The sequence below is a fragment of the Dasypus novemcinctus genome, chromosome 6, assembly GCF_030445035.2.
Source record: "Dasypus novemcinctus isolate mDasNov1 chromosome 6, mDasNov1.1.hap2, whole genome shotgun sequence".
Classification (NCBI taxonomy): Eukaryota; Metazoa; Chordata; class Mammalia; order Cingulata; family Dasypodidae; genus Dasypus; species Dasypus novemcinctus.
The window spans coordinates 2,064,581-2,075,114 of record NC_080678.1 but is presented as its reverse complement, the minus strand read 5'-3'; the positions used below and the strand labels follow the sequence as shown (position 1 = coordinate 2,075,114).

The 10,534-nt window shown below is 41.4% G+C and overlaps 1 pseudogene; it reads left to right on the top strand.

The window, feature by feature from the left end:
* The first annotated feature begins 1,168 nt into the window (after positions 1-1,168).
* LOC139439206 (olfactory receptor 13A1-like) lies at positions 1,169-1,960 on the top strand (annotated as a pseudogene).
* The last annotated feature ends 8,574 nt before the right edge of the window (positions 1,961-10,534 follow it).

The window sequence follows — 10,534 nt, the reverse complement described above, 5'->3', positions numbered from 1 at the left end:
TCTTTTCCTTCTCTTCTGGGTTTTATTGATTTCAGCCTCTTGCTTCCTGTAGCTTTCTTTCTGTGGTCTGAATTTCATTCTTTTACAAAAGACTCTAGTAATAGGATAAAGAATCATCCTTATTGAGATTGATCACATCTTAACTGAAGTAACCTCATCAGAAGGTCCTACACTTTCAATGTATTTATACCCACAGGAATTAACTAAGATTAACAACATGTTTTTCTTTGGTACATAAAGATTCAAACTACCCCACTGTTCTGTTTGCACTGAAAAAGCAGAAACCAATGCCCTCTTCTATATTCCTGCCTACATTGAACTGAATATGATGATAAAAACTGCATTTTCCATATTCACTTGACTAGGGTTCTTCCCCTGAGTTAGTTATTATGAATGAGTGGCAAGTGCATGAAAATTGCAGGTGCAAGTAAGGAGGACCATTTTTCTACTTCTGTGCATGGAAAAAGAACTCTGCATGTCCTCACTCTGTTTATTTCTTTCTAGCTTCAATTAAATACAAGGACATGACCCAATTAGTATATTCAGGGATCATCTATTGGATGTAGGGAATGGAAACAGATAACTTTAGCAAGAAACCCTGCAAGAAGCCCATAGGGCCATATCATCTGGGTCTTCCACCTCATGCAGGAAGATCTGTCATAACTGGAGAAACTGGGCATAAGTCATCAGTTTTAAGCAGGAGAACACCAGTATCTGGGTTTCTTCTTAGGGAGTTTGAGCTGGATTCAGTAAAAAACATAGATGAAGGAGAGGATTATTGGGGCAAGAAACTGGTCATCCTAGAGCTACTAAAAAGTCTAAAGTAAATAGAGTGAGGGCAGGTGACCCCCTAAAAACAAATCTAGAGGAAAAAGTTTTCAAGGTGGAACATGAAAGGAAATGACAATAAAGGACATGTGGTTTTCAAAAAAGCATTGGGGTAAGTGGTAGTTAAGGAAATAAATGACACTTCATCAATTAAACTGTTTGACTCCTTCCCTTTCTCAGAGCAGATTGGGTTCTAAGATGGTCATGCAAGGAAATACGAGTCTGAAGAGTATCAGATCCTCTCTGCAGAGAACATCAGAATTCCGAGAAAGAAGGTCACACAGATCTAGGCCCAGAAGCTGCACCCAACCAAGTGAAGTAGTCCAAACAGATGCTAGTCATGGAGTTCATGCTGTTGGGCTTCTCAGAGCACCCTGAGCTTCCCCTACTCACCTGCTCCCTCTGCCTCTACACCATTGCCCTTATGGGCAACACTCTGATCATTGCTGTTGTTACCAGAAACTCCAGCCTACACAACCCAATGAACATTTTTTGTTCCAACTTGGCCACCGTAGACATCATCTGAACCTCCTCTGTGCTGCCCAAGGTTCTTGTGATCTTGACCCCAAAGGAAAATGCCATCATCTTCCAGGGGTGCATGGCCCAACTCTTCTTTGCCTGATTTATATCTGCTGAGCTGCTGGTGGTCATGGCTTATGACCTCTATGTGACCATCAGCCAGCCACTGCATTATGAAGCACTGTTGAGTCCTCAGGTGTGTGGTGTTCTGGCTGTGGCATTCTGGGTGATTTGCACCCTGAAAACCTATACACACTCACCTGATGGCATGGTTCTTCTTCTGTGCTTCAATGTTATCACTCACTTCTGTGAGAGTCCCCCACTGTTGCTGCTCTCTTTCAGTCCCACCCATGTTAACAACACCATGGTCATCTTCGCCAATGCCTTCTTTGGGTTGATCAACCTTCTCCTCACCCTTGTGTCATATGGGCTCATTATTGCCAGCATCTTGTTCATCCATTCAGCCAAGGACAAGTGGCACCTTCTCTTCCCACATCATCCTCGTCTCTATTATTCAGCCATATTCGGACACTACATCAGCCTGACCTCCAGCTATAGTCCCAAGAGAAGCAAAGTAGCTGGAGTTCTTTACATGGCTCTGAGCCCACCCTGAACCTATTCATCTACACATTGAGGAACAAGGAGTTCAAGGAAGCTCTGAGAAAACTCTTCTTCTTCTTTGGGCATTAAATGCCATTCTTTCACCCTATGCTGTCCCAAGCCCATTTTCTGAAGACCACGGTTATAGAAATGATACCTAGCTATCACATTTTAGCAAAATCATCCTCAGATGTGGATGCTGGCCAAGTTGGTGTGGCTTTTCTTTTTTAGTCATTTAGCTAGAAATACATGGATCTGATACATCACCCCCAGAAAGGTGCTTCACGGTGTGAGCACATAATTAATTTTGTTCCTACAGAATCATATCCAAGTCCTGAGAGCTACACACTAGGAAACATGCCAGGCTCTGGGTGACCCCTCAGAGAGACATGATCCCTAAAATTGTCCCCTAGACCTCTACTGATGCAGTTTTCCTTAACTCTCATTACCCCTTCTTTGCACCCCAAGTTCTAGCTGAAAGGGATGATTGGCTGTACCAGTATCTATGTATCACTGGCTTTCCCATATGTTATCCCCAATCATCCACTTGCCCAAGGGTTTTTGGCCAGAATCTTCCCTTCTACATTCAAAGCCAGTACATAGTCAAAGTCAGATCAAATGTCTCCTCACCTCCAAAGTCTTCCATAATCTTCTCTGCCCAAAATAGCACCTCACTGCCCTATGGAGTGCTGGTTAGCAGGACCTCCTGTGGCCCAGATTAGTCCAGTTGGCACTGGAATCCCTTAGACTGAAACACAAATCACCTACAGTTGAGGCTCAGCCACAGGGCCTTGGCCATTAAATATAATGTGGGATGAATTGATTCTTACTGGTGAGCACCTGAATTTGACTGGTGAGTGCACTACCTTTGAGTGCACTACCTTCCATGCTTCCAGACATGGCAGGTTGTGAACCTTGCCTATGTGATCCAGGTGTGCATACATTCTCTTCAGTCCTTGTGTGACCCAGGCCTGTGGACCTTAGTCTCTGTGTGATCCAGGCACATAGATGTACTATCCCTGTGTGACTCAGACTGCCCCCTCTTCAGTGCCCTCCTTTGGAACATCATGGGGCAAGCCTTTACACATCCAACATCCCATGTCTCCTGTCTAGGGCTACCTGTGAGACTGTAAGATGTATCCTGGCCATTGGCCTACCCCACTGATTGCCCAGGGTGTGAGCACAGCAAACAGCACAGGGGGCTGCCTTGATTAGCTCTGCTGGCAGAATTGTGGGGTTAAGAGTCTCCTGCTGGGGCCAGCTGTTTAGAGAGAGCTTGAGAGCTGGCTTCCCAGCCATATCCCAGCAGCGAGGGCCCCATCCTGGCCCATAGTGGTCATTTCACAATGGTCTCCTTCTTTCACTGCCTCTGTAGATGGGGGAAGTTACACCATCATCCGTGGGGCTATGTCTCTGCACAGGGAAGACAAGTCAACCCATCTGGCCTCAGTATCAAGGACAAGAACCTGTGATCCCATGGGCAGGTCCAGTATCCATCCTGCATCTGACACCATGCTGAGTTTATCCAAGCACCTTAGTGTGTTTGTTCACAAACATGAAAAATATGCTGGCTGTGTGCAGGCTTCCTTTGAGTCTGTGGGGTTTTATCCCTGTGTCTGGCCTTTAGATTTCGGTCTTAACAATCAATTCCACCAATGTACTTTGAGTTTCCTTTCTATACAAGTAACAGATAAGGACCAGGATCAATTGTTAAGGATCCTCCCTGGAATTATGTCATAATCCCCAGGGGTTGCTGTGTCCTTGTGACAAAGCCAGCAGTGCTCTTGAGCCAGCGCTACCTCAGTGAGAAACACACACTTACAGTTTGGGGTTTGTGTAAATAAAGTTTATTAAACCAACTAAAACATCAATAAGACAGCAGTAACCTAGGATTTCATCCTGAATATGCTCAACTTTCTCCAAATCTATGACGTACACCTTAGGAAAGGAGGTGCATCAAGGTCTTTGACAGGGAAGGAGCAAAGCATGTTGGTAGGTTCCAAAAGATGACAGAGGTGTGCAAGATTTGAACAGCTGGGTTCTGGATATTTCCCTGTCAGGAAAATGCTCATATATTATAATATCACAACAGCAGAAGCAACAACTGCTTATTGAGTCCCCCCCTTCAAGTGCTGCTCTGCTAAATGATCTGCACGTATTTCTTTACCTACCATAACAGCTTTTCTGCAATGTAGGCACATCTTCAGATGCTTACAGACTGCTCACGTTCCCTTCCTATTCCTCTCTACTTACCACATATCCCTTCCCTCCCCTTCTCCCACAAATATACCTTGCATGCCTGGAATATATCATGCACTCTGCTGGATGATGGTTAAAACATTCTAGATATAACCCCTTCCCTCTTGGGTTTTACTGCTGTGAGGGGAACACAGTATCCAATAATATCCAAAAAAAAAAAAAAACCCACAAAAATTGTGGTGTACTTACATCATAAGTGTTGTGAAATAAAATGCTTGGTACTTTGGGGGACACATCCAAGAAAGCCCATCTCTCCTTTGAAGATGGGGTGGGAGAGGTCAAGAGCTGGAGGGCATGTTCTAGATAAAGTCAAAGTGTGCAAGACACAGACATATGCAGAGGGTGAGGAGACAGGAAGGAACAGCAGCCTCATGGTGGGCAGGACTCAGGTCCTCAGCACTTAAGCAGAGGTTAGAGTCATGAACTTTATCCTGATCACAATGGGAACCAACAAGGACAGCACTTCAAACAGGTAGTTACCACCTCTAACAGGCCTGGCCTCATGGGATTAACATGTGCTGTTGATAGGGGAAGGGAGGCATTAAGAAAGACAAGCGTTTCTTACATGAGGAGTGTTAACAAGCAAATGGGCTCATTGCCAAGTGTGCACAGAAGTCAATGCTGTGACTCCAGTATTTCAAGAAGAGAAGTTTTATTGTAAGATAACCAGGCAAGGAGACTGAAGTCAAGAATCAATTCTGTCTCCCAGATTTAACATTTTGAAGAAGTTTCCAGTGATGGGCACAAGAGGAGGTGGAGATTGTGAGGTGTTCAGGTTGACATATTTTGATTAGCTCTGCACAAATTATCCAATCAGGTGGAGGTAGATTTCAGTGAAGGCACAAAATTAGGGGTGCAGATGAGCATCATGATGACCAATTGTCTTTATTATTTTTTAACTTTTTTGCATTTATTTTATTTTATTTATTTTTAATTAAAGTTAATAGATCACAAGGAATATTGCATTAAAATCATAAAAAAGCAAAAAACATAAGAGGTTCCCAAACACCCCACTCCCCACCCCCCACAACATCATTTTTGTAAATTGTATTTTTTGAAGATGTATACATAACAAAAAAATGTTACACTAAAAAATATGAGGTTTCTGTATACTCCCAACTCCCACCCCACTCCTCCCACACCAACAACCTCCCTCATCATTACAGCACACTCATCACACTTGGTGAACACATTTTGGGGCACTGCTGCACTACAAAGATAATAGTTTACCCTATAGTTTGCACTCTCCCCCTGTACATTCAGTGGGTTATGGCAGGATATATAAAGTCCAGCATCTGACCCTGTAATATCATTAAGGACAACTCAAAATCCCAGAAATGACCCATATCACATCTCTTCTACCCTCTCCTTGCCCTCAGCAACTACTGTGGCCACTTTCTCCACCTCTATGCTAAAATTACATCTATTACTTGTCACAATATTTTATAGTAGAATATCTATAAGTTCACTCTAGTCCATATTTTATTCCTCCATTCTGTGGACCCTGGAATGGTGATGTCCTCTCCACCTCTAGATCAAGAGGGGACTTAGATTCGACATGGATGATGGATGCAATTCCTCTGCTTACACCTGTAGGCACTCTTGATTCCCTGGTGTGGTGGTTGACCATATTCACCTCCCTGTTAGCTGACATCTTCACCTCCCTGTTAGCTGACATCTTCACCTCCCTGTTAGCTGACCTGGGTAAGACTGATGAACCAGAGAGTAGGAGTTGCCACTCTGCTGAGGCTCATGGCCCAACTGGCATATAGGCAGTCCAGAGATTCAAGTCTCCTGAGTATAACTATCCCTAGCACCAGCCACAGGTTCAGTAAAAGTGACAAAAGAGGCATGTGTAGAAAAGTCACATCTGAGTCCAGCTCCATCACACTCAGGAGTACAAATTCCAAAGTAGGGCCCTCTGACATGGCACAGAACTCCAAATCCATCTGCCATGACTATATACCCTGTGGATCTCCATAGCCTTCAGGAGAACCAGTACCCAAGGTTGTATCTACTTTGCTTTTTCTGAACTCCTGCTGAGGTGTGCATAAGCATGACCCCTCCGATGAGTTCCCAACTCTTTTTGGAAGACTCTTAGCCATATCAACTCATTTGTCTTTGCTATTTCCCCCTTTTATTCAAGGTCAAAGAGAAGTTTTTAACACTTGATCCAACATATAAGTTGAGATATTCGCTGCTGGGATAATTTGACCCTTTTAGTCGAGGTCTCTTTCCAGTTGCTTTTCCAGTTAGTGATTGGTAGTAATCCCCCAGCACCAGGGAGGCTCATCCCCAGGAGTGATGTCCCATGTTTGGGAGAAGGTAATGCATTTATATACTGAGTTTGGCTTAGAGAGTGGCCACATTTGAGCAACGTGGAGGCACTCAGGTGGTAACTCTTAGGCACCCTACAGCTCTAGACCTAGTTCATATTTCAGGCACACAGGCTCCTAAGCATAGTCATCAGTATCAAGGGCTCATTATTGGACCATCCTTCCTTGTTGATCTTTGCCATTGCACTTGGGAGATTATTGATGTTCCATTGGGGAATGTGACAGAATTCCCCTGGGAGGGAACTCAGCACTCCCTCAGTTGATGTTTGTAACTGTAGCTACTATAAAAATACCCAACATGTATCCTAACATATTTATGTTCCCTATATTCATGCCCTCGAGAACTCCCCCCATCCATATGCCCCCATCAATAACACCCCACACCAGAGTTCCTCCCCCGCCATAGTTGAACCTCTCTGTGGTCCAAAACTTCTTCAAAAATGAATCCTAATATGTTGTCAAATTCAATTAATAGGAAATTGAAATACAGTGATGGGGTTAAAGTTTAGAAATAGAATACATCGTAATTTAGAAGTACTAAAATAAAGTAACAATAAATTGGCATCTTAATAAAAATAAAAATGTTATAAAGTTTTGTTTCTAACTTTTTGCCTTTCATCATTGTAATAGGTGTTGCCCTGTATGTACAGTGGCAAGGCACTTTCATTTCTTCCTCAGTGCCTACATCCTTTTTTTTCTTTTACTTTTTAATGTTGTCTTCAAAAAAGGTTTAGATCACAGTAATTCACATACACAATATAGGGGACTCCCAGATATCCACATCAACCCCTTTTCCCCTTTCCCCAGCAATGACCACATTGTATGTTCATGTTATATTTGCTGCAGCTGCTGTACAAATTTTTTAACATAGCTATTAAACATGGATCCATTTTTGTTTACATTATTGTTTATATTTTAGACTGCACAAATTTCAAAATTGTCAGTTTCCTTATGTTTTACATTATAGTTTACGTTTTAGTTTATAAACTTTTATACACTTTAGATGTAAGTGGACATGTCCATCACTGCATGACCTTTTGGACCACTTCCATTGCCCCCGGTTGCCCTGCTTCCATTCATGCTATACCTCTCTTTCCCTCCCCTCAGGGCACAATGTAACACTCAATCTTCACTACTTGAGGAAGCATATTTACAGATACTGCAACAATGCTAAGGGCTTGACATACAAGACTGCCCTACCTAATTGGGAGCCAGCTATCCTCTTGAGAGAAAAATTCCCTCTCTTTGGGAGCATCAGGTCTCCCCAGGATGTGGGTACACCTTCACACTCATTGTATGGGTCTCCATTCAATGATATAATATGCTATGATAAAATGAGCACTCACATACTCCCTAGAACCTTGCCCCTGTACCAGCTGTCCCCCTTAAGCACCTTAAACATGTGATCCTTCCTTATTATATTTTCTAAAGAGTTTTCTCAACAGTATAGTTTCAACCATATACCTGACATTCTCCCATAGTCAATGGTTCCTCTCCCAACACTCGCCCCTATTCCTTGGGTCATCTGACCCATCCTCCTAACCCTAGTCCCCTTCAAGCCCACAAAGCCCCACCCAAAGGTATCCCTATGCCCCGATTTTATCCCTTCCCTGTATGAATACTTACCTCCAGTTTATCATAGACTTCACCTATGTAGGTATAAGCTCACAACCTTTCTCTCCCCCACAAATTCCTTTAAGCCTATCTTCCAGTCTCTAGCTCTCTGAGACAGTTCTGTTTGCTTATTTCATATCAGAGAGATCAGATAGTATTTGTCCTTCAGTGCCTGGCTTGCTTCACTCACCATAAGGTCCTCAAGATTCATCCATGTTATCACATGTGTTTGTACTGTATTCCTTCCTATAGATGAGTAATATTCCATTGTATGTATATACCACTTATCCATTCATCCATTGATAGGCATTTGGATTGATTTCAATTTTTGATAATAGTGTATAATGCAGTTCTGAACATTGGTGTACATATATCAGTTTGTGTCCTTATTTTCAGATCTTCTGGGTATATATCCAGCAGTGAAATTGTTGGGTAATGTGGCAAATCTATAGCTAACTTTTTGAGAAACAGCCAAACAGTCCTACAGAATGGCTGGATCCTTCTGCATTCCTACCAGCAGTGGATCAGTGTTCCCATTCCTCCACATCCTCTCTAGCACTTGTACTCTTCTGGGGATTTTTTTGATAGCTAATTTTTTATGGGAGTAAGATGGTATCTCAATGCAGTTTTGATTTGCATTTCCCTAATAGCGAGTGATTTTGGGCATTTTTTTCATGTGCATTTAGTCACTTGTATTTCTTCTGTGGAGAAGTGTTTGTTCAAATTTTTTTCCCATTTTTAAAGTGGATTGTCTTTTTTATTTTCAAGATATAGGAGTTCTTTATATATGCAGCATATATCTCCTATCAGATAAATGGTTACCAAATATTTTCTCCCATTGTGTAGGCTCTCTTTTCACATTCATGGCAAACTCCTTTGAGGTGCAAAAGGCTTTCATTTTGAGGAAGTCCCATTTATCTATTTGTTCTTGTGCTGCTCATGCTTTGGGTGTGAAGTTCTTGAAGCCATTTTCTATTACAAGGTCCTGTAGATGCTTCCCTACATTGTTTTCCAATGTCTTTATGGTATTGGCTCTTACATTTAGGTCTTTGATCCATCTTGGGTTGATTTTTGTATAAGGTGTGAGATGGTAATCCTCTTTCCTTCTTTTGCATATGGATATCCAATTCTCTACACACCATTAGTGGAAGAGGCCATTCTCTTCCAGTTGAGTGGGTTTATTGTTCTTGTTGAATATCAAATGACTGTATATATAAGGATTGATATCAGAACTCTCAATTCAGTTCCATTGGCCAGGGTGTCTATCTTTGTGCCAGTACCATGCCATTTTCACTAATGTAGCACTGTAGTATGTTTTGAAGTCTGGTGGTGTGATTCCTCCAGTTTCATTTTTCTTTTTCAATATGCCTTTGGTTATTTGGGGCCTCTTTCCTTTCCAAATAAATTTCATAGTTTTTCTCATTCATTAAAATATGCTACATTGATTTTTATTGGGATTGCATTGAATCTGTAGATCAGTTTTGTTAGGATAGATATCTTAATAATATTTAGTCTTCCTATCCATGAACAGGGAATAGTCTTCCATTTGTTTAGGTCTTCTTTGATTTGGTTGAATGGTGTTGTGTAGTTTTCTGTGTATAAGTCTTTTACATCTTTGGTTAAATTTATTCCTGGGCATTTGATTTTTTAATTTACTATTGTAAATGGTATTTGTTTCTTGATTTCCTCCTCAGATAGCTCATCATCAGTGTACAGAAATGCTACAGATTTCTGTGCATTGATCTTATACCCTGTGAATTTCTGAACTTATTTAAGAGTTTTAGCAGCTTTGTTGTAGACTTCTCAGGGCTTTCTATGTATACAATCATGTCATCTGCAAATAGTGAAATTTTGACTTCTTCCTTTCCTATTTGGATGCCTTTTATATCTAGTTCTTGCCTCAGTGCTCAAGTAAGTACTTCTAAAACAATGTTAAATAGAAGGGGTGATAATGGGCATCCTTGTCTTGTTCCTGATGTTAAAGGGAACGATTTTAGGATTTCACCATTGTAAATGATGTTAGCTGTTGGTTTTTCATATATAGCTTTATCATATTCAGAAAGTTTCCTTCTATTCCTATCTTTTGCAGTGTTTCTATCAAGAAAGGGTGCTGTATTTTGTCAAATGCTTTTTCTGCATCTATAGATATGATCATGTGATTTTTTTTCCTTCAATAGGTTTATGAGGTGTATTACATTAATTGACTTTCTTATGTTGAAACATCCTTGCATACCAGAAATGAAGCCCGCTTGGTCGTGGTGCATAATTTGTTTAATGTGTTGTTGAATATGTTTAGCAAGGTTTTTTTTTTTGAGGATTTTTGCATCTGGGTTCATTAGAGAAATTGGTCTGTAATTTTCCTTTCTTGTGGTGTCTTT